We start from the raw sequence: 25,817 nt of genomic DNA on the forward strand, positions 1-25,817 counted from the left end.
CTTTTGCCCCAACTTTCTCTCACTCTTTCTTCCTGTTTCTTATCCCCGACTTCCTACAGAACCGCTGAGCCTGGATGCACATTCAGCCATCCGTGAATGCTCTTGGTGTCAGGGATTGACCTGCTTTCTCTTCTGCGGGTCTTACGAATAGCAAAGGATCACGTTTCAGACTTCTCCCACTCTGGGACGAAGACCGCTTCGCTCAACAAACAAACAAAACAAACAAACTGGATGCTTGACTTTTTATCACTCTCAGTACATCTTCAGATTGACATCCAAATACTCTCAAATGTTCGTGTTGGAATTCCCAGCACAAATGCCAAGCAGTACAGCATGCCATTTCCAAATTTCTGGCAGAGTGAATTGTCCCATGGTGCAATTCATCAGCTGTGACAATGTGTTGCAGTTTATCCAATAAATGGAACAGCCTGCTCATGAAATTAATGTGCAAGTGGTCGAGTACTCCACAGATGTGTATATTCTGAATGTAGTTCTCAGAGAGATTCAGCATGACACAGAATGTGATGAAGCTGGCCCCTTTGAAATCACAGGTATTTTTCATTTTTGCTAGCTGAGTGGACTGGAACACCATGAAATAAAACGTCTTGCTGAAGGATACAATTCCCCACCAGGAATCGAACTCATGATCTTATGACTGTCAGCTGAATGCCCTAACCACTAAGCCACCTGTCTTCACTATAAAGAAAGAGAAGGAGAGATCTGAAATGAAGTGTCTTGAGAGATATCGTGATCTAATTGGTCCTATAAACGAGTGAAAAGAGCAATCATTTAAGTCTTCACCTGACGACACGAGGGTCACTACAAAACTATTTATGTGTTAAAACATTTCTTACACAATTTAACTAATTTCTGCAACTTGTTACTAATGTTTTGGTTTCATGAAACCATTTAACAACCAGTATCATATGTTCAACAAACTAAAAAAAATAAAATAAAAAAAATAAAAATAGATGGACTTTAGTTTTAGAAACTTACAAAAATAATGGCATTATATCTACTTTGAATGTTTTAGTTTCTTACTAATAAAATATCAAAGAAAAAATTTTATTTGATTACAATTATTATACCGTTGGGTATTTTATCATTTTATATACATTTGTTTTCCTCACAAACTTTTTGTATATTTTATTGAGAAGCAGAGTTTTCAACACGTTTCTACGATGGATTATGTTACTTATATGTTTCCTTGTTTTTTATCTTTTATCCAATCTCAAAGAAAGTGTTTCCTAAATCTCACAGACCTCTTGTCTCTTGTATATGCTTTTGTTTTCTTGAAAACAAAATTTGTTGGCCGGACGAAACCGTTTTTAATTTATCGGATAAAAGAAGTAAATGGATATAAGAGTAAAATGCTGAATCAAACTGACTGATTGAAATGTGTTTAAAGGATTACAGTTCTGATTAGGGGCTTAACAGTTTTATATTCAGATTTAATCCCACCTCTGTTTATCACAGCTGATAACAGAGGATAGATATTGTGAATTTGTAGTATACAGAAAAATGATTATATTAAACTGATAGAAAATAAATAAAAACACCCCAAAAAACAAACAATTCAAACTGCAACTAATTCTCATCACCATCATTTAACGTCTACTTTATTCATGCTTGCATGGGTCAGACAGGATTTGTTGATGCCCGTGGGCATATGGCGTAGTGATCCTGAGTTCGATTGCAGGCAGTGACCTGAATAATAATAATAATAATAATAATAATAATAATAATAATAATAATAATAATAATAATTAATAATAATAATAATAATAATGATGATGATGATGATGATAATAATAATGATGACGATAATGATAATAATAATAATAATAATAATAATAATATAATAATAATGATAATAAAAAAAAACATAAAACAATATCATTGATGATGATGATGATGATGATGGTGATGGTGATGATGATACTGATCATAGTAATAGTGGTGATAATGGTAATAATGATAATAATGGTGATGATAATAACAATAATAAGCCAACTACGGCTGCTATAATGGTACGATTAGAATTGTAACGGCAATGTTGGCCGTCTCCCCACGAGCCAATCAAAGCTAAAAAATGATAACATTATCGTAGCACCAAACTGTTTTTGGAAACTAAAAGGAAAATTAAATCAGTATACCAAATCGCTTGTCCTATGGTTAATCTGGAAGCGCATCCCCCAGGGAAGAGCCAGCCTGGGATCGAAAAGTCATCAACTGGCACAAACTCTTCTCCGAATATGGACATGGATGGTCACTTGAACGGGAAATTCCCCAACTCGAGCCCTCCAAGTTCACCACCACAACCACCACAGAAAGAAAAATGTAAGCGGAACAAATGGACCCGAGAAGAGTATAAAGAAGTAATATACGCTTATTACTATGCATTAGGTAGGCCATCTCAAGAGAGACACACTGCAAACTCTTACAGTATATGGAGAACACGGAATCAAGACAGTAGGCCCTATTTGGACGAGAACAAATTGGCAAATGTGAGGAGGGATATCCTTAGAAATAACAGACTCAGTGAAATAAGCGTGATCAAGCACGCAACGGAAAATGATATAAATATAAGACACATAGGAAATGAAGAATCAGATGAACAGTATAGCCCGCCACGAGGCTTAATTGAAAGACTGCCATCTGACCAAAGTACGCAAAGGCCTGAAGATACAAGAAATTATATTGAACCTGTTAAAGATAGCCAGGAAAAGGATAAAACAATAGTAACTGAAGATCTCGCATTTGCTGAAGAACACAGAGAGTCTATGGCAGAAATGAGGCAGAAAATCCTGAATACGCTTGAAGTTGTAAGACATACAAGTATGAATGATAGAGAACCACTTCATAAACTCCCAAATACAAACCAAAATAAAAAAAACAAATTCAAATTGGCAACTATGTAACAAATGAAATAATACAAGAATTAAAATCTGATTTTACTGAGTTAAATGAAATTATTTACGCTTCTGCTAGGGCAATTGAAACCAGCTGTGTGCCCCCGAAAAAACAAAGAAAACCAAACCTGGGAAGAAATCAAACCTGGAGAAGTAAAATTGAAAAAGAGATTGAATTTATGAGAGGGGAAATATCAATATTAAATGAACTAATATGTGGAAATGATGTAAGATCCAGAACAGGAAGAAAGATGAAGAGAAAATTTGGATCCTCACCAAGAGAAGAACTGATATCAATAAAAGAAACGCTGAAACAAAAAGTCCAAGCAAAAGCCCAAAGAATACGAAGATTTGAGAAGAGAAACAAGTTTTACAAGCAAAATAACCTGTTCACATCCAATGCCAAAATATTTTACAGAGAAATAGGGAAGGAGAAAGTAACCGTTAAAGACACCCCTCCCATGGAAGAAGTTCAAAACTTTTGGAAAAGGATTTGGAGTGACAAGAAGACGTACAACATAAATGCAGACTGAATTATACAAACAGAAGGATCCTACCAAAATTTACAACAATAAGCATGGGAAGACATCACAATAGCAGACATAAGAAAGGCACTCACGAAGGCCCATAATTGGAAATCCCCCGGTAAAGATAGGGTGCCGAATTTCTGGCTCGCATCGCTCCCATGCGCACACGGTAAGCTAGTTCAGCTGCTCAATGGAATTATGAGAGACCCAAAGAAAACACCTGAATGGTTAGCAAGTGATATTACTTACCTACTCCCAAAGAATAACGAAACCAAGCTTCCAAAAAACTATCGGCCTATAACCTGTCTATCAACCACGTATAAAATCCTAACATCTATCCTGGCGGAGAAAACATATGCATTCATGGAGAAGAACGATATTTTCCCCATTGAACAAAAAGGGTGCCGCCGAGGCTCATACGGATGCAAAGATCAACTGCTAATTAATCGTATGATCCTTGAGAACTGTCACAACAAGCGCAGAAATCTCAGCTCCGCATGGATTGACTATAAAAAGGCCTTCGACAGTATACCGCATTCATGGATCTTGAAATCGCTGGACATCTTCAAAATTTCCCCTGTGATTTCAAGCTTCCTGAAGCACAATATGTCGTTGTGGAATACGAATCTCCAATTATACCACTCTAATGGAGTACTTGCCTCAGAAAATATAAACATCAACTGTGGAATTTTTCAAGGTGACTCACTTTCACCTTTAATATTCTGCATAGCCCTAATACCCCTTACAAGTGAATTAAACAGAACAGGGTATGGGTATAAAATTGCCAATAAAAAAATAAGCCATCTATTTTATATGGATGACTTAAAACTCTATGGTAAAGACGATAATGAACTTGAAGACCTATTGCGCACTGTGAAAGCATTCAGCGATGACATCGGGATGGAGTTTGGGCTTGAGAAGTGTGCCAAGGCCACTTTCCAGAAAGGGAAAGTGAAGACCACAAATTCAGTCGTGTTAGATGTTGACACAGTCATAAGAGAGCTTGAGCAAGAACAAACATACAAATATTTAGGGATAAATGAAGGCTCTGGTATTCAGCATGCAAGCATGAAAGAGAAGATCAGGAAGGAATGTTATAGGAGAGTTCGTGCAGTCCTGAAATCTGAACTAAATGCACGTAACAAGGTGTTAGCTATAAATTCCTAAGCAGTTCCAGTTGTTACTTATAGCTACAATGAGTTGAACTGGAATATGAGTGAAGTAAAGAATATAGATAGGAAAATACGCAAGCTGCTGAGTTGTAATAGGATGCACCACCCATAGGCAGACGTAGATCGCCTTTACCTTCCCAGAGCCCAAGGAGGCCGATGCCTGATCCAATTTGAACTAGCTTACAAAACAACCACAATTGGACTGGCCAAATATCTTGAAATAACGAATGACTGGATGCTAAAGCTCGTGGAAAATCACGAGAGACGAAAGAAGCTTCATTCTATCATAAAGGAAAGCAAAAAATTTGCTATTGATCTCGTGCAGGATACCCAAACTGAACAACCCGAGGGAAGTACTGCAACTATTGTTGCAAAGAAGGTGAAAATAATGGCAACGAAAAAAGCGCACGAGCAATTGGCTGATAGGTGGGAGGAGAAACCTCTGCACGGCAAATATGTGGCCCGTAGCAAACAAGCTGATGTTGACCAGAAGCAAATCTATCAGTGGCTACGGAGCTCAGGGCTAAAAGCAGAGAGCGAAGGTTTCATCTTCGCTGCTCAAGATCAAAGCCTATTAACCCGGAACTACCAGGCCAATGTGATGAAAAATGGAGCAGACCCAAAATGCCGATTCTGCAACGACATGATTGAAACAGTGGACCACCTAATCTGTGGATGTAAAGTCTTAGCACCAGTGGAGTATAAATTAAGACATGACAGAGTTGGCCAATATCTACACTGGCTAATAAGTCGGCATTACAATATCAAAACTGCCGACAAGTGGTATAATCACCACCCTGAAGCTGTAACTGAAGGAGAAAATGTAACGATTCTGTGGGACTTTCCAGTACATACAGACCGAACCATCAAAGCCAATAAACCGGATATTGTTGTGAAAGACCAAAACAATAAAGTTTGCTTATTGATCGACATGAGCATCCCCTGTGATCATAATATCTCGGCGAAAGAGTTTGACAAGCTCAGAAAATATAAAGACCTGCTCATTGAAATTGAGAAAATGTGGCATCTCAAGGCAGTTACAATACCAGTGATCGTAGGAGCACTAGGAATGATCAAGAAGGGAACCGAAAATTATATGAGAATGATCCCTGGCTTACCATCCCTGCAAGAAGTGCAAAAGATTGTCTTAAACTGGTACATCACACATATTGAGAAGAGCATTGTCGATGTGAAAACTATTACTACCCATGTATTTTAATTTAACTTAAAAAAAAATGAACGAACTAGTGAGTTTAGTTTAATGGCCTAACAATGTATACTATGAGTTTCTTTGCCCTAGGAGCCGGGAAGACACTTGGCAAGAAATGGAAGCAAATTTGAAAGAAGAGGAAAAAAAAAAGATAATAATAATAACAACATCAAAGATTACCTTAGGAATGAGAACTCAGGCTCGAAATTTCCCCAACACACCTGATGAAGGCTGAAGAGTATATCAGCCAAAACGTGTTAACAACAAACAAGATGAGGACAAATATCCGTCAAATGTAAATAATATAAATAATGTAAATAATATACCCACACACATATACATATGTTTAGTCTTTTACTCATTTCAGCCATGCAGCTGTGGTCATGCTGGAGCACCACCTTGGTCTTGCTGATTTCCACAGTCTGGTATGTTTGACATCACCACTCCTGTATGCACCTGTATGGCTCATTTGGTGTATAAGGAAGTTTGTTTCTGCTGCCCTCGTCTGCACTTCATGTTGGGCTGTTGGTTCATCTACTATTGTGGAGAGGAAGGTGTCTAGTTCCTTTTTGAAGACATCTACTTCCACCTTATGCAAATTTCTTAATTTTTAATATATACAGGTGTGTGTGGGTATAATATGTATGTATATTATATATATATATATTATGTATGTGTAGAACAATGCCTGTCATCGCCACGGATGGAGGAAGCAGGTTAAGGAGGGGATCGACACTTTTGAGAGAGCACGTATCCAGCATGAAGAACTTAAGCGAGCTGCGCGAAAGCGCACGGCTCGTATAGTGAATGGAGAAAGCTTGGTCTGCAATGTTTGCAGTTGTGTATGCTTGTCAAGAGCTGGGCTCATTAGCCACCAACGGAGCCGCAAATGCAAAATATAAGTTAGTCCTAGAGCGCACAATGTTCCTGAAGATCAGCAATGGTCTTCCTCGGTCACGAGTGGACGGCCATCACGTATATAGGGTGCGTAAGGTATTTGAGGACATACATTTTAGGGGTCATTTGGGGTCATTGCTGCATTTTTTTGCTAACTCTGTATAATCTTTGTTTCAGAAAATAATAATGGCAGACCTTCAGCTTACTCCATAAATGAAGAGGCATGCTATTATTGTGTTTATAAAGGCTGAACATAGCAATTTAGAAATATCTTCACTTTTAAAAGTTGCCAGATCTTTCATTTACAAAGATTCTAAGAAGTCAGAAACTGAAGATAGAAACTTATCATCAGTATCAAAGCATAAAAAGCATTCTAAATGCTCTGAAATCATCAGAATACTGAAATTTATCCAGCAAGTTCAACAGACCATTGATTAAAATCTCAGAAAGTCCAAGAGGTCAATTGCAAAAGATCTCCATGTGTCAGAAGGAACAGTCAGAAATGTTGTCCATGAAGACATCAGATATAAGTCTTATATGATGAAGAAAGGTTAATTTGTCAGAAAAAGCAAAAGAAAATCACTACATCAGCTCTAAAAGTCTCTTAAACAAACTGAAAAACCCAGCAGAAGAAGATTTGATTTGGTTTTTCTCAAATGAGAAAAACTTTGACCAAGATCAAAAAGTTAACAAGAAATGACAGATGGTTATGTGCAGATCCTTCTGAAGTTTCAAGTGTTATGCATACAAATTTCTTGCAACTGTCATTGTTTCAGGGGTTGTCAGCAATGAAGGACATGTGATGCCTCCTTACTTCTTTCCACAAAGCCTTATAGTTAACTCTGCCACCTACATTGAGATTCTGGAAACGATTGTTAAGCCTGGGATAGATAGTGTATACAATGGAAGGCTATATGTGTTTCAGCAATATTCTGCATTATCACACATGGCTCTAGTAACACAGGAATGGATGGTTGAAAGTTTTCATGATCACATAACCACTAACATTTGGCGTCCTAATTCCCCAGCTCTCAATCCATTCTTCAGAGAGAGGTCAATGAACATGTCCATAATACCAAAGATTCTTTGAAAGCTGCCATAGTCAGAATAATGTCCAAAATGAACCAGGACCACTTGATTTGAGCATGTAGATGATTTAGACCTCATATAGAAGCAGTTATTGAAGCTGAGAAAAGAACGTTTATTTTAATCTTCATAGCATTTTTTGATAAATAAATTATTATCTGCTATTAAACATCTGGTTTTTTTTATAAACATAAATCTGTCCTCAAATATCTTACACACCCTGTATATACAGTATATATACATATGATTAAGAAGCACCTGTACTGGGCCATGTAAAAACCACCTGTATTGGGTTACATATAAAGAACTTGTGTTGGTGCCATGTGAAAAGCATCAGTGCTGGTGCCACATACAATGTACCTGTGCTAATATCAGGGCTATATAAAAATACCCAGCACACTCCATATATTGGTTGGCAGTAGCAAGGGTATGTAGCCATAGAAACCAAACCAAATCAAAGAATTACAGCCTGGTGCAGCCCCCACCCAGCTTGTCAGCTCTGGTCAGGTCACCCAGTCCATGGGGAACGGACGTTAAGTGATGATGATGACGATGATAGTCACAGCTCCAAATGCTTATCACATTTCTGCTGGATGAAGGGCTGACTTAGTTTAAGCATCAAAATTTACACACATATACAGCTAAACAACACAGAAAAGTGGGTCAATAATGATGTGTACCACCTACAAAGCCCAGTGATACAAATGAAATTGGATGCAGAAAATGGTGATGCAATATTTTGAGAGCCTCTACTAAAATAGTCAACCATGTGATTTAGTCAATGGAGTACGAAAATATGAAATTATTCCTGAAAAACAGATTCTGCTTTGATCTGAAATCCTTCTAAACCAACGAAAAACTACATCCTTCAAGCAATGTGGAATTGAATATCTTAAATATTAATTCAAAACAGTTCTAAAAATCTTCAGAACCATGTAGAAAGATACAGCGATGCCAGTTATGTGAAGCAAAAATAATTATTCTCTTCTTCTTCTTCTTCTTCTTCTTCTTCTTCTTCTTCTTCTTTTTCTTCTTCTTCTCCTCCTCCCCTCCTCCTCCTCCTCCTCCTCCTTCTTCTTGCCGTACCACAAGGTAGAATATGATAGAACAAACTGATTTCATTTTAGTTTGTGAACAACTACAACCTTCAAGCAATGTTAAATTGAATATCTTGAATATCCAACCAATGGCTTGTGAGTGGATTTGGTAGACTGAAACTGAAAGGAGCCCATATCATGTATATATATATATATATATATATAAACCAGCTTAGAGAAGAAGAAGAAACGAAACGAAACGAAACGAATCGAATCGAATCGACGCGAAGGCGCTCAGTGATACAATAGTGTAATAAATAAAATATATGCATACATACAAACATATATGTACGTACCTACATCTACATGTATATATACATGCATATATAAATATATATACGTGTGTACAGGACACCAAAAATAGACGTAGAACTCAACGAGAAACGAAAACGTAAAAACAGCATGGAACGGACCATTCCTTTATCAACGAAAAAACAGAGTACAAGACAACTACACAAGGAAAAATCCCCTTCATCAGCCGTCCCTAGTTCAACTCCAGCGTGTTTCGAAGGTGAGGACAGAACACATCTCGTCGAACTAGTCCTTCCTGCGAAAGAATTAAATAAAATTCCTTTGCAGAGGGCTAAAAACAAGGAAAAAAATGTGACAAAAACAGGACGTAAAAACAATACAATTAAAAACAAATACAAAATAAAAATACAATTACAAGAAATACAGTACAAGAAGGAATAGAAACAGGACAGGAAAACAAATAGAGGGCCTATATATATATATATATATGTGTGTGTGTGTGTGTGTGTGTGTGTGTGTGTGTATGTGTGTGTGTGTATGTATTAGAGTCTGTGTTTATCCCCGCCCCCACCATCACTAGACAACTAATGTTGGTGTATTTAAGTCCCCGTAACTTAGTAGTTTGGCAAAAGCGACCGATAGAATAAGTACTAGGCTTACAGAACATTGACTAGGCTTACAGTCCTGGGGTTGATTTGTTCGACAAAAGGCGGTGCTCCAGCATGGCCGCAGTATAATGACTGAAACAAGTAAAAGAATAAAAGAATACAAACAATGAGCTTTCCAGTATTTTATCTAAAAAATCCACTCACAAGGTTCTTTGGTCACCTCAGAACTCTAGTCGAAAGAACTTGCTCAAGATGCCATGCAGTGGGACTGAAACCCAAATCACATGGTTAGGAAGCAAGCTTTTTTAACCACACTGCCATACCTGCAGTGAATGCATATATTATTTAGAGATGGCGAGCTGGCAGAAACGTTAAGCACGCTGAGTGAAATGCTTAGCGGTATTTTGTCTGTCTTTATGTTCTGAATTCAAACTCTGCCGAGGTCGACTTTGCCTTTCATCCTTTTGGGGTCGATAAATTAAGTACCAGTTGCATACTGTGGTTGATCTAACTAACTGACTCCCTTCACCAAAATTTTAGGACTTGTGCCTCAAGTGGAAAAGAATATTTTGGTAACTCCAAGGCAGCAAGTTGGCAGAAACATTAGCATGCCGGGCAAAATGCTTAGTAGTATTTCATCTGTCTTTATATTCTGAGTCCAAATTCTGCCAAGGTCGACTTTACCTTTCATTCTTTCAGGGTCGATAAATTAAGTACCAGTCATGTACTGCGGTTGATCTAACTAACTGACTCCCTTCTCGAAAATTTCAGGCCTTGTGCCGAGAGTGGAAAAGTATATTTTGGTTACTTCAAGGTGGTGAGCTGGCAGAAACATTAGCACGCTGGGCAAAATGCTTAGCAGTATTTCGTCTGTCTTTGTGTTCTGAGTTCAAATTCTGCCATGGTCACTTTGCCTTTCATCCTTTCAGGGTCGATAAATTAAGCACCAGTTGCATACTGGGGTTGATCTAATTAACTGACCCTTTCCTCGCAAAATTTCGGGCCTTGTGCCTAGCGTAGAAAAGATTATTCAGAGTTGCTATTGCCACTAACATAACAAAATAAGTTGTCAGGTAGCAGACACCTTCCTGGTGTTTTTCGGTAAGTAAAACCAAAAGATTTCGCTGGTCACTTGTTTCTACAGATTTACTTGATCAGAACTGACACTGAGTTATTCACACAACCAAAATCAATGAATGTTTATTTCTTATTCACACATAGCTTGAGATGAAGAGACTCTGCACTTCATTAAATGGGGTTGTGTGTTGTCTTTTGTGCACAAACTGAAATGAAAATCAATTTGTTCTCAACATATACCTGTATAATCTACCTTGAGGTAAGATGATGATAATGATGATGATGATGATGGTGATGGTGGTGGTGATGATGATGATGATGATGTTGATGATGATGATGGTGGTGGTGGTGATGATGATGATGATGATGATGATGATGATGATAACGACGACGATGATGATGAGGTGGAGGAGAAGAAGAAGAAGAAGAAGGGGAGGAGGTGGAGGAGAAGAAGGAGAGGAGGAGGAGGAGGAGAATAATAATAATAAGAAGAATAAAAAGAAGAGGAGAAGAAGAAGAAGAAGAAGAAGAAGAAGAGAAGAAGAAGAAGAAGAAGAAGAAGAAGAAGAAGAAGAAGAAGAAGAAGAAGAAGAAGAAGAAGAAGAAGAAGAAGAAGAAGAGAATAATTATTTTTGCTTCACATAACTGGCATCGCTGTATCTTTCTACATGGTTCTGAAGATTTTTAGAACTGTTTTGAATTAATATTTAAGATATTCAATTCCACATTGCTTGAAGGATGTAGTTTTTCGTTGGTTTAGAAGGATTTCAGATCAAAGCAGAATCTGTTTTTCAGGAATAATTTCATATTTTCGTACTCCATTGACTAAATCACATGGTTGACTATTTTAGTAGAGGCTCTCAAAATATTGCATCACCATTTTCTGCATCCAATTTCATTTGTATCACTGGGCTTTGTAGGTGGTACACATCATTATTGACCCACTTTTCTGTGTTGTTTAGCTGTATATGTGTGTAAATTTTGATGCTTAAACTAAGTCAGCCCTTCATCCAGCAGAAATGTGATAAGCATTTGGAGCTGCGACTATCATCGTCATCATCATCACTTAACGTCCGTTCCCCATGGACTGGGTGACCTGACCAGAGCTGACAAGCTGGGGGGGGGGGCTGCACCAGGCTGTAATTCTTTGATTTGGTTTGGTTTCTATGGCTACATACCCTTGCTACTGCCAACCAATATATGGAGTGTGCTGGGTAGTTTTATATAGCCCTGATATTAGCACACGTACATTGTGTATGTGACACTAGCACTGATGCTTTTCACATGGCACCAACACAAGTACTTTAAACGTAACCCAGCACAGATGGTTTTTACATGGCCCAGAATGGGTGCTCTTAATGTCGCCTCGAATGGGTGCTTTATACATGACATTGGCACAGGTGTATTTTATGTGGCACTGTCACAGGTGCTATCCATGTGGTGCCACCATGTTTGCTTATTACTCTTTCAAGCATGCACATCTAACATTACATTAACAATTATATTCTTCCTCTTTTGAAGTGTGATTCGAGGGAGATTTTGTTGCTATATTTAGCAGGTCGAGTGACTACGAAGAAGCTCCCTTTGGTTCAAGATGTACATGTATTCTCCCACATTCAATGCATCTTTTACATTTTCATGAATGGCAAAAGACCCCATCTTGCCACCTCCATAAATGAATAGGGAGATAAATTATTGTAAGATTTTTTATGCGATGCCAGCATCAATACCTGTCAAAACATGTTCAAGATTCTGGGATGGAGTCCTATATATACTTTTTATTATCCAGTATGTCTATGTATTGGATTTCAATTTATCATTTATGTGCTTAATCTACTTGGTCATGAGGGAAGCATAATATACAAAAAAATATATATAATATAAGATTGACAAAGATCTAAATAGATATAAAACCTCACGTAACGTATCAGTGTTCTGGCTAGTTTGCTTATTTTGTAGCTTTTCAACTCAAAGTGTCGTCAGACTCCCAGCGAGAAAATGAATCTCAGAAACAAAATGTACAGTGGTAAAAATAGAGAAAAAACGTCAGTAACTTCTCGATAAAGAGACATAAAAGCTTATAGTTATATCCATCTTCAAGAGAAACATAAATGAATCCATACACATGACTACACGGACTGTCATGATGATGGATGTAGAAGCACAGTAATGGATACTTTTAGACACGGATAGAGAAATATAAAACAGGAACACATACTTATAGGAATTCACATAGACATAGGCATACGAATATACAAACATATATATTGTATATATTGAAGATACAGGCACACATACACACACATACATATATATAGAATATGTAAATTTTTAAAGCAGGAGTGACTGTGTGGTAAGTAGCTTGCTTATCAACCACATGGTTCTGGGTTCAGTCCCACTTCGTGATACCTTGGGCAAGTGTCTTCTATTATATATTTCTTTACTACCTACAGGGGCTAAACACAGAGGGGACAAACAAGGACAGACAAACGGATTAAGTCGACTACATCGACCCCAGTGCGTAACTGGTACTTAATTTATCGACCCCGAAAGGATGAAAGGCAAAGTCGACCTCGGCGGAATTTGAACTCGGAATGTAACGACAGACGAATTTCGCCCGGGCGTGCTAACGTTTCTACCATGCTCGCCGCCTTATGTCTTCTATTATAGCCTCGGGCCGACCAAAGCCTTGTGAGTGGATTTGGTAGACGGAAACTGTAAGAAGCCTGTCGTATATATGTGTATGTATATATATATATGCGTGTGTGTTTGTGTGTCTGTGTTTGTCTCCCCCAACATCGCTTGACAACCGATGCTGGTGTGTTTACGTCCCAGTAACTTAGCAGTTCGGCAAAAGAGACCGATAGAATAAGTACTAGACTTAAAAAGAATAAGTCCTGGGGTCGATTTGCTCAACTAAAATGCAGTGCTCCAGCATGGCCGCAGTCAAATGACTGAAACAAGTAAAAGAGTATATATATATATTATATATATATATATATATATATATCTGTTGCAGTCATAGAAAGTTGTTATACGTTGTTAGGAAGAATATAGTAAAGAGGTCCCTGGATGGTGGTTAAAATATTTAAAATATGAACATATTTTTGGTAATAGAAGGTAAAATTTATCTCCAACCAAAACTGGTGATCTGGCATAATCATTAGAACACCAGATAAATTGCTAAGTGGTATTTTGTTCATCTTTACGCTCTGAGTTCAAATACCACCAAGGTCAACTTTGCCTTTCGTCTTTTTGGGGCTGATAAAGTAAGTACCAGTTGAACCCTGGGTTCAATACAATCCGGCAGTCACAGCAGACAATTCTTGCCTGTTTACTGTTACAATGACGAATGCTTTTATGGACCATGCGTCCTTATGAGAGATTCTCTCAAGGTGAATAACACAATATTGTATATTCTAACACAACCTCCTCGTTAAGCTGGAGATTAAGATTACTTATTAGTATTAATACTGCTTCAGTCACTATTAATTACATTTTAAGAACTTTTGTAATATTATAACGAGCGAAGCAGCTAGTCAGAAAACATATGTAAGAGATGACAGTAGTAACTAGACAGACAAGTAATGTTTGTTTTCACTTCGCCATGGCTGTTCCATACAAACCAACGTTACTACAATATATATATATATTCTTTTCTACTCTAGGCAGAAGACCTGAAATTTCTGAATTTCTGGGGAGAGAGCTAGTAGACTAAATTGACCCCAGTATGCAACTGGGGACGAAAGGCAGAGTCGACCTCGGTGAAATTTGAACTCAGAATGTAGACAGACGAAATAACTCTAAGCTTTTCGGCCAGCTGCTAATGTTCCTTATTTCTTTATTGCCCACAAGGGGCTAAACATAGAGGGGACAAACAAGGACAGAGACAAAGGAATTAAATCCATTACATCGACCCCAGTGCGTAACTGGTACTTAATTTATCGACCCCGAAATGATGAAAGGCAAAGTCGACCTCGGCGGAATTTGAACTCACAACGTAATGGTAGACGAAATACCTATTTCTTTACTACCCACAAGGGGCTGAACACAGAGAGGACAAACAAGGACAGACAAACGGGTTAAGTCGATTATATCGACCCCAGAACGTAACTGGTACTTATTTAATCGACCTCGAAAGGATGAAAGGCAAAGTCGACCTCGCTGGAATTTGAACTCAGAACATGAAGACAGACGAAATAATGCTAAGCATTTCGCCCGGCGTGCTAACATTTCTAACATCTCGCCACCTGCTATAATATGTATCTGTATATATAAAAGGCAAGATGTGTGTGTGTGTGTGTGTGTGTGTGTGTGGTGTGTGTGTGTGTGTGTGTGTGTGTGTGTGTGTGTGTGTGTATACGTGAATGTAAATTATGCACGTCCGCAAATTAGCACGCATGTCGCTCCAATTTTAGGAGAACATTCGTCATGATCCTAGCTGTATTTTCGTCAACTTATTTTCCCCAGAGGCATCAGCGAATAGCAGTAAAAATAAAATTTCAACCAAAACCTTTAACAATTTTCAAGTCAGAGAAATCACCATTGTTTGCAAACAAGAGTTAAGTTCCCTTCGAGCGACGAGTAAGTTTTTGTTAAGACTTTTGTTGTTTTTTTCCCATCAAGGAAAAAAGTGTTTTGTTGATATACGGGCGACACACACACGAACATGTATGCGTACAAAAACATGTATGCAATAGGTGTACGTACGTGTGTGTATGTATGTGTGTTGCCCATATATATATATAGACAGACAAATAAAGTGAGTTCATGGCTGTATCCTACACCAGCTTCCCACAACCAGCCCCAGCACATCCAAAGTACGTTGGATCGCAGGACGGCCTGCTGTGCTTACCTTGGATCATGGGGCGACCTGCTATGCTCGAGGAGACCTATTGAGTCAAGTACATCAACATCAAAATAAAAATCAAATGGAAATTGTAGTTGTGATATCCGTGCCGGTAAAAAGCACCATCCAAATGCAATGATTTGGGCAAAGTTTCCTTTTCTGTCCACAGGCCAGCAAGGATTTTCATTTGTGATGACAGTGGGGGAAAGCCAAATGAAGGAGTCAGGTATTCATTTGCAAACTGAAAACTTCTACAGCTGACTGCCGATAACAACAAATCCTCTCGCCCAGACTATATGCGCATTCCCTCTTCCTGAAAGCAGCGATTCATGCCGGCACCGGTAATTGGTGACAGAGAGAGCACCTTCATCAGCCATTGTATGTCTGAAATGCAGCAGAGGTTTTCAAAAGCTTCTTCACTTTTCTGTTTTTAACCCTTTAGTATTTAAACCGGCCATACCCGGCCAAAATGGCTAATCTGTTTTATGTTCAAACTGACCAGATCCAGGCTCTCACACCTACCCCACAATGTTATTCTACATTAAGTAATTGCACCATCAAGATCTTGAAGATATGAGATAATGCATGATTAATTCAAATCAATGAGAATCAACAAGCATTATGTTTGATTGAATAATCTGAACACTAAAGGGTTAAAGAGAGTCTTATCACTCGATCAGCTTCAAGCAGTCCACTGGCTGTCGTGCCTCGATATTGTAAACTACTTTGACAGTAGCCATTGTTGTTGTTCATAGCGATGTGCCTTTCAGAAGCTCCAAGAAATACTGCATTTGCTTATAGTTGCTTTCAGCTCGTTTTAGTGCTGTTGCCTCTATGCACCAATGAGTTGGATACAATGCCTGCAACATGACGCCATTCTCACCTCAGGGGCTTCTCTACAGTGCCTTTCTTTTGGTGACTCTTTACGAAGAATCGTGCATTGGTCAACACACTTCAGTCATCACCGATAATAGCAGCCTTTAAGCCAACTTCTTGAAGGGCGAGCTCCAGAGAATTGTTTCCGCACTGTACACAATACGTACCAGAAGACATGTTCTTCAATCTCTTTGGATGCTGGAAACGTTTCCGCTCATGGTAGTTGCACCATAAAAAGGAAAAGCAGTCATAATTTTGAGACCAGCGACATGTTTAGTTGGTGCCTCCAAGGAGCAGTCAGGAGGGTAATAAAAACCGAGAAAATCTTTGTGTATATCCAGGTCTTCAGAAACCTAATGAACAATGCTTGATTCTTGCTCTATGCCAGAGCAATCAGTAGTGCCATTACATATAATACCAATAAACATGGAATTTTCAACTTTTTTTTCCTGAGCACACGCCTCTAGGATTTAGTGTATCAGATAGGGAATTATTTCGATGTTTAAGCCGCTGGTTTACTTCTACGCTGTATTTTCAGCAAGTTCTTTTGCGAGTTCTACAAAGTTTCCTGTGGTATCAGGAACTACTATATGCAGCAGTTTTTCTTGGAATTTTGTTCCGTTTTCGTGCACCAGTCAACAAGACAGTTTCCTTAGTTGTTGTGATTCTGTTATGCTAAACTCCTTCCAGACAACAACAGCATCATGATGAATATCATAATGAAGCCATAGGGCTTCCTCAAACGAGCCTAGGTGATATGAATGTTTCTCTGCGTTCTTTGGAAATTTTAATGTCTTTCAGTCACAAATTGTTTTTCTGAAGTGCAAAATTTTGATGGCACTTCTTAACATGTTGGAAGTGTGTTGTCATTAATTTTGTCACTGGATTGTACCTCCTTAGTCTCCGAAGATCCTGCATTCTCTTGACGAGGCGCAGTACGGAAGAAATCTGTAATTTTTCTCACTTTTACGTCTGGCGAATTTGACATAATACATACAGCTGAAAAAAAAATGGAAAAAGTCAAAAAAGTGCAAACTGATCAACAATTTCATATTTGAAAAGCAGGGTTTCTCTCAATTATTTTTGATTAATTTATTAAAACAAACTTGTTTAACATCGTTATCAGACAGAAAAAGTGAATATATATATTTTTTCATTTTACAACTTTAAAATTCAACACAGTTCGAAAAAACTAAAAGCAATATGATATACATTTTCGTATTTTGGAACTGAGATAAAGAAGTAACATACAGTATGTGCAATAATGTGAAGTATATTTTGTATATTAAAATATGTTTAATTTCGGAGATATACCCAGCGACCGAGTTAATGTTTGGCGAAGCAAACATAAGCATGATAACTTTTCCAACTTCTCTCCTCTAAAAATACAAATTGCAAGTGTTTCAAAATGTGGGACATAGCACGACGAAAACTAACAAAAAAGAAAAAAAAATGTGGGGACTTGTGTTCCAAAGGTACGATGAGAGGGCTCAGGAGAAGGACAGAAAGATGGAATAGAAGGGTAGAAAGCAAGACAGAAACAAAGAAAGGAAAGATGGAATAAAAGGTGGAAAGATAAGACAAACCGTCGCATTATATTAACAAAGGAACGAACGAAAGGTCATGCACAAGACGAGCTATCGTCCAAAAATTATAATTTCACGCCTTTTGCAGTAAAATCGTTCAATTTGGAGGCGCAACAGCAAAAACGACTTTGGGACCAATGAGTGGACATGAAAGACAGAATGAAATCAATACAAAAGAATAAAAAAAAACGACAGGTTATGTAGAGCCTGCATTGTATAACCTTGGATAGGAGTAACTGGAAAGAAGACAAGGATGGTTGTGATGCAGCATCAAAGAGAATTCTCAGGGTACCAGAAAATGAGTTTAAGTGAGAATATGGACAATGGATCAAGGTTGTTGTTGTTGTTGGTGGTGGTGGTGGTTGTGCGTCAGTTTTATATGAATCTGAGAGGAGATTGGCAGGCGATCAGAGATGGAAGTGAAGATGAATATAGTGAGTGATGAACAAGGGTTGAGGCATGGTTGATGGTGAATATTGGTATGGTGGTGATGGTGGTGGTGGTGGTGTGTACGAGTAAAAGAGAAAGAGACAAAGAGAGAGGGGAAGAGAGAGAGAGAGAGAGAGAGAGAGAGAGAGAAATGCAAGTGGCTCAGGAAAGAACACGTGACAAACGGCAGCACAGAAAGGAAGGAGAGCAATAGTGTCATAAAACCTATAAATAGATCTGACAGATGGTGTGCAAGCTCTGAGCGTGGAGGGGATGGGAGATGTGGGGGTGACAGAGAGACATAAAATATGTCCAGTTTAAAGGCAATTTTTAAAGTAGCAATTTATTCCCATCATCATCATCATCATCATCATCATCATTATCACCATCATCATCATCATCATCATCCTCATCATTCATCATCCCCATCACCATCACCATCATCATCCTCCTCCTCCTCCTCCTCATCATCATCAACATCACCATCATCATCATCATCATCATCATCACCACCACCATCACCACGATCATCATCATCATCACCACCACCACCACCACCACCATCATCATCATCAGCAGCATCATTCATCATCATCATCATCATCATTCATCATCATCATCATCATCATCATCATCATCATCATCATCATCATCATCATTTAACGTCCGTTTTCCATGCTTGCATGGGTTGGATGATTTGATAGGAGCAGGCATGCCGCAGAGCTACTCCCGGCTCCAGTTGTCTGTTTTGGAATTAGTCTCTACGGCCGGATGCCCTTCCTGATGCCAACCGCTTTCCTTTGTCGTCGATGTTAATAACAAATTAACATGTTTCATGCTCACCGTATTTCCAGTATCACAACATCATTAGATTCTATCATTGTTGTTGCTGTCGATGTTATTGCATGAGCTCAAGCCAACCCTGATAACGTAGGCCTATGGTCAAAGGCAAGCCAACAATGACCACTCCATCTTATTTTAAAGCATCGTTCCTTAGCTCTTACATTAACTTCAATGATTTTTTCGTACAACACTTTGTCATTTGAGCGAGATTTGACTAGTTTTTCTTGCACGTCAAGTAACTACACGAGACCTTCCTCGTTGTCTCATTACTTTTGTTGTTTAGCTTGATTGAACATTTGAACCATGACTAACCAACATTTTGGTTGTTATCTAAGACTAAGCGAAAGAGTAGCTGTGTGGTAAGTAGCTTGCTTATCGACCTCATGGTTCCGGGTTCAGTCCCACTGCGTGGTACCTTGGGCAATTGTCTTCTACTATAGCTTCGGGCCGACCAAAGCCTTGTGAGTAGATTTAGTAGACGGAAACTGAAAGAAGCCCGTCGTATATGTGTGTGTATGTGTGTGTATGCTTGTGTGTCTGTGTTTGTCCCGCCAACATCGCTTGACAACCGGTGCTGGTGTGTTTACGTCCCCGTCACTTAGCGGTACGGCAAGAGAGACCTATAGAATAAGTACTAGGCTTACAAAGAATAAGTCCTGGAGGCAATTTGCTCGATTAAAGACGGTGCTCCAGCATGGCCGCAGTCAATGACTGAAACAAATAAACGAATAAAAGAAAGACTACATTACATAATGCATGCTCTCTTCCCTTGGATTATTATGACCTCCGTTCCTTAATGCTTGCTGGATTTCTACCTCCTACAGTCAACCATCGAACCCACTTATTTGTCCAGTTCTTATAATCCTTGTATCCACACCACAACCCTGGACTAATCATTAAACTCCATCTCCCTTCCTAAGGACGTTAACCTTCTGATATCTCCTCTCTGCTCAGGTCTTTCATGCTGGTGTTGAGCTGCCGCAGTTTAAACAGAACATTAACAACATCAAGCTGACTGTTCTTGTGGGTGGGGTGCACACAAAGGAGGAACCCGGATGAAGGGCACTGCGCTTTCTTACAGACTTAGCAAGTCAAACAAAAGAACGATGATGCATAGTTTGAGGGCGGTTTGGCTGTAGCTTCTAGCAGGTCAAGTGATTATATAGAAACTCCTTCCTTGCAGTTATCAGTTGCCATAGTGTTCCGTGGTGTATTTACAATATTTTTTGCTGCTGATGTAGTGCTGTTGTCTACAGAACAGATGCAACTTCACAAATGACCACAAATGGCGAACTGGCAGAATCGTTAGCACGCCGGGCGAAATGCTTAGCGGTATTTCGTTTGCCGTTACGTTCTTAGTTCAAATTCCGCCGAGGTCGACTTTGCCTTTCATCCTTTCGGGGTCGATAAATTAAGTACCAGTTACGCACTGGGGTCTATCTAATCGACTTAATCAGTTTGTCTGTCCTTGTTTGTCCCCTCTGTGTTTGGCCCCTTGTGGGTAGTAAAGAAATAGGTATTTGCATGTTTGGTGCCATTGGCATGATCAGTGTGACTAAACCAAGTCGAAACAAAAGTCATAATACTTTTAACACACCAATGTAGGTATGTAAATGAATCTTACTTTCGACGTTGATATTAATGTATGTGGCAGAAGACATAACTAATCCCTTTAGCTGTTTAGTTTAGTGGTGGGTCTTTTCTGAGTGTAAATTTTGCCGCTAACCTCCTGGTCCTTAATCCTTCTAATGTACTCTCTTGAATCATTCAATTAGTTCATGCCCTATTCTTCACTAATTTGATGAAGTATCAAAGAAATTAATCATTAATGCTATTGTTGCGGTTGTTGTAGCTACTCATGTTATCATTATCATCATTATTGTTGTTGGCTCTCACAGCATTAGCAGATGAAATTTTCTTTGGAGAATTTGTTATAAAAGATTATAATACTCTGATAAAATCCTGCCTTGGTATGTAGGGGCACAATCAAAAGAAGTTTATTTTTTTCTTTTACAAATGTTTCCGTTTTTTTATTATTCATATGAATGACATTTGTATTTTCAGAAAAGTGACCAAATATAAATATGGTACACGATAATATTATTGCAACAGCTAATGAAGAATGGCAGTAGTGGCTGTGTGGTAAATAGGTTGCTTACCAACCACATGGTTCTGGGTTCATTCCCACTGCGTGGCACCTTGGGCAAGTGTCTTCTAATATAGCTTCGGGCCAACCAAAGCCTTGTGAGTGGATTTGATAGACGGAAACTGAAAGAAGCCCGTCGTATATATGTATATATATATATTATGTGAAATAGAAGGATGAATAATCTTGTAGTAGATTAATCAAAAGTTTAACCGATACCTTAGTAGCAAAAATCACAGCAGTAAACAGCACGGTTGGAGGTACAACCATATGGTGTTGCAACCGTGCGTTGATGCGGATAATTGAAATTAAAACATTATTGGTGAATTGAAGAAATGGAGCTGAACGCAGATTGAACAGAAATCGTTTTATTTCATTCTACACGTGTTTCGAAATTACCAAAATCCGATTGAATAATGGGACCATATTGTGTCTTTCTCTTCAGGAAGAAAATAGGAAATCCGTTGGAAAAACAAAAACAGAACAGAGGCGGAGCAAAAACAAATCGAACTATGCTCCTAAGAGCCCATGGCGAAACTGTTTATCAGTGTATGTTGAGAAGCGGTGGCTTTAAGATATCTACGATTAACCACTGCAAGGGGAATTACTCCTGTTAGGCAAACGGGGCTTGGTTTTTTCACAGCGGGGGGTTTCCTTGACAAGGCAGGCTTAGATGAACACACACACACATAAAACATAATATATATATTTTTTTCTGCCACCCAACGGTTCTCGCGGCAGTAGCCACTGACAGCCGAACGATCAAACGCACACACGTACACAAAAAATGTTTTCTACCCCTACGCCAACACACACATATATAGAACAGTATACACACACGTCTCTAAGTAGATTTTTTCTCGCCCCTTATAAAACATCCAATATTCCTTAAATAGTCAGAACTTTATTCTCGGTCACAAAGAACACCCACACACCCTCACCCACATGATTGACCGATGCCTGACCCGTTAAATTCTTCAGCCACCGCTTCTCAACATACACTGATAAACAGTTTCGCCATGGGCTCTTAGGAGCATAGTTCGATTTGTTTTTGCTCCGCCTCTGTTCTGTTTTTGTTTTTCCAACGGATTTCCTATTTTCTTCCTGAAGAGAAAGACACAATATGGTCCCATTATTCAATCGGATTTTGGTAATTTGTGCCTTTCGAAACACGTGTAGAATGAAATAAAACGATTTCTGTTCAATCTGCGTTCAGCTCCATTTCTTCAATTCACCTATATATATATATATATATATATATATATGTGTGTGTGTGTGTGTGTGTGTGTGTGTGTGTGTGTGTGTGTGTGTGTGTGTGTGTGTGTGTGTGTGTGTGTGTGTGTGTGTGTGTATGTGTGTCTGCGTTTGTCCCCCCAACATCGCTTGACAACCGATGCTGGTGTGTTTACGTCCCCGCAACGTTAGCAGTTCGGCAAGAGAGACCGATAGAATAAGTAGTAGGCTTATAAAGAATAAGTCCTGGGGTCAATTTGCTCGACTAAAGGCGGTGCTCCAGCATGACCACAGTCAAATGACTGAAAGTAAAAAAAAAGGGGTAATACAAAAACAAAATACGTAACTAAATGAACAAAAAGAAAAATATGAATCTATAAATGAACTCTTGAGATCGATGACCGGAACCTCCGTCGTCACGAATTTAGCACAACTGTTTCCAGTTATGTTGGGCAAGCCGCATGTTGGCGCATCACTAGCTTGTCATAAGCTCCAAGGAGTATCTCGCTTCCAGTAAGCAATTATTGCTGTTGCTATCTGTAAAAGGCTAACGCAGTTTGTCTTTATGTGCGATAATGAATATTCTGTTAAATGTTTGTGGGTGCTGTTCAGTTGCTGTTGCTGTTGAGCGAACGGTCTTCGTCCCAGAGCTCGCAAGATGGGAGAAGTTCGAAACGTGGTCCTTTGCTATTTGTAAGACCCACAGAAGAGAAAGCAGGTCAACCCCCGCACTGAGAGCATCAACAGATGGATGAATGTGCATCCAGGCTTAGCGGTTGCGTAGGAAGTTGGGGATAAGAAACAGGAAGAAAGAGTGAGAGAAAGTTGGGGCGAAAGAGAACAACAGGGGTCGCCACCACCCTCTGTCGGAGGCGCGTGGAGCTGTAGGTGTTTTCGCTCAATAAACACACACAACGCCCGGTCTGGGAATCGAAACCGCGATCCTCCGACCGTGAGTCCGCTGCCCTAACCACTAGGCCATTGCGTCTCCTGCGGGTGTTGTTCAGTTGCTTCTTAACACATCCCAAGAAACATATTTGAATTCATCAATTCGACCAGTCACCACCACAGACCAGACCAACACTCTTCAACACTTATATGACACGGTTTAATACTTTTTAGTACGGAAGCACAATATTTCTACATATCATGGGGACATCTTATATATTTCTTTATTGCCCACAAGGGGCTAAACATAGAGGGGACAAACAAGGACAGACAAAGGGATTAAGTCGATTACATCGACCCTAGTGCGAAACTGGTACTTTATTTATCGACCCCGAAAGGATGAAAGGCGAAGTCGACCTCGGCGGAATTTGAACTCAGAATGTAGCAGCATACGAAATACATATTTCTTTATTACCCACAAGGGGCTAAACACAGAGGGAACAAACAAGGACAGACATAGGTGTTAAGTCGATTACATCGACCCCAGTACGTAACTGGTACTTAATTTATCGACCCCGAAAGGATGAAAGGCAAAGTCGACCTCGGCGGAATTTGAACTCACAACGTAACGCAGACGAAATACCACTAAGCATTTCGCCCGGCGTGCTAACGTTTCTGCCAGCTCGCCGCCTTTAAATGAAGAAGAGATACGTATTCATGCCTACTTTCTTAGCAGAGCGCTGTTTCGATCTAATGGTGACATCTTATATCTCAGCTTCCCTAGCTAAAATGATCAGGTAGATTCAGTTGTACCTGTCAAGTATCAAGCTATAATTTAATACTGTTTAAATGATGTTGTTGTTAGTGTTTGACATCCATATTTTAATGTGAGGAATTTAGGCGCATATTTAAAGAGGTTCCGAGTTCAGTTGTGAAAATATCACGTAAGCTAGGAGAAAGGGTAATTTCGTTGACGAATTTCAAACTTTATTTGATGATGTTGTTTCTGTGTTGCTATTAAAACGTCCAAAGAGCATTGTCTGAAATGTTAAAACTTGTCCCTCATCATAGTAAAAAAGCTTACCGACACAATGTTGTTAGTTAAGCAGTAAAAGTCATCAAAACCAAAGCCATACTGGAGCACTGCAACGACACCCTTGGCATTCGAAGTTGAATGTTTTTATGGGGTTTGGTATGTTTGATGGTATTTGTCATTTGTTGCTTAACACCAGTTTATACATAACTGAGGAAACGTATATTCAAAGGAGCTCCAACCATGACCATCCAATCTTTTTCTCAAGCATAGTGCATCTAGTACCGCATTGTCCAATATGCCCTTTCTTTTCCTGACGATGCTATTTCATGTGAGAGAAATTTCATAAGGATCGTGCACGTCAACGGACTACTTAATGCACCCCTTTTTCGGCTCGAAATCTAATTTTGGCACAAAGGCCAGCAATTTTGAGTAGAGAAGTTGATTATACATATGGTCATGATCTCAAGAGATGAAGCCATCTAATGATAACTCTGTTCAGAAGGCTGGGATATATCATTCGATAAAGGAACACTGTATAATGAGTTCATAGAGACAAGCTGTAACTATGGAATACCTTTACCCTAAGTCACAAATATATACAAGTTGAATAATCATGGAAAGTGTTTACAAGTGAAGGCCATGTTCATCTTCTGTGTATCACGTCATATCTGCTAGCTGTCGCGTGTGTAGTACAAGAGCTCGCGAAGTCATGTCCTGACGCTCTGGTGTCACGATGACAAAGAGGAAGGACTGAATGACGGAACATTAGAGATACATGTGCCACCTAGTGGCGAGCTATTTAGACAGCCACCATCAGGGGAGGTAACTGCGCCTATAATTACATCAACCCCAGTGCTAAACTGGTACTTATTTCATCGACCCCGAAAGGATGAAAAGCAAAGTCGACCTCGGTGATATTTGAACCCAGAACTTAAAGAGCCTGGAAAATGGTCAGAAGCATTTTATTTATTTATTTATTGGTGCTGTAACGATTCTGTCAGCTCGTTGCCTTCGGTTCGGAATAAAAACCGAAGACGTTGTGTCTGAGTTCATCTCTGGCTAAGAAAATCTATGATTGGATGTGTTTCAGCTA

Source organism: Octopus sinensis, linkage group LG1 (genome assembly GCF_006345805.1).
Source record: "Octopus sinensis linkage group LG1, ASM634580v1, whole genome shotgun sequence".
NCBI lineage: Eukaryota > Metazoa > Mollusca > Cephalopoda > Octopoda > Octopodidae > Octopus > Octopus sinensis.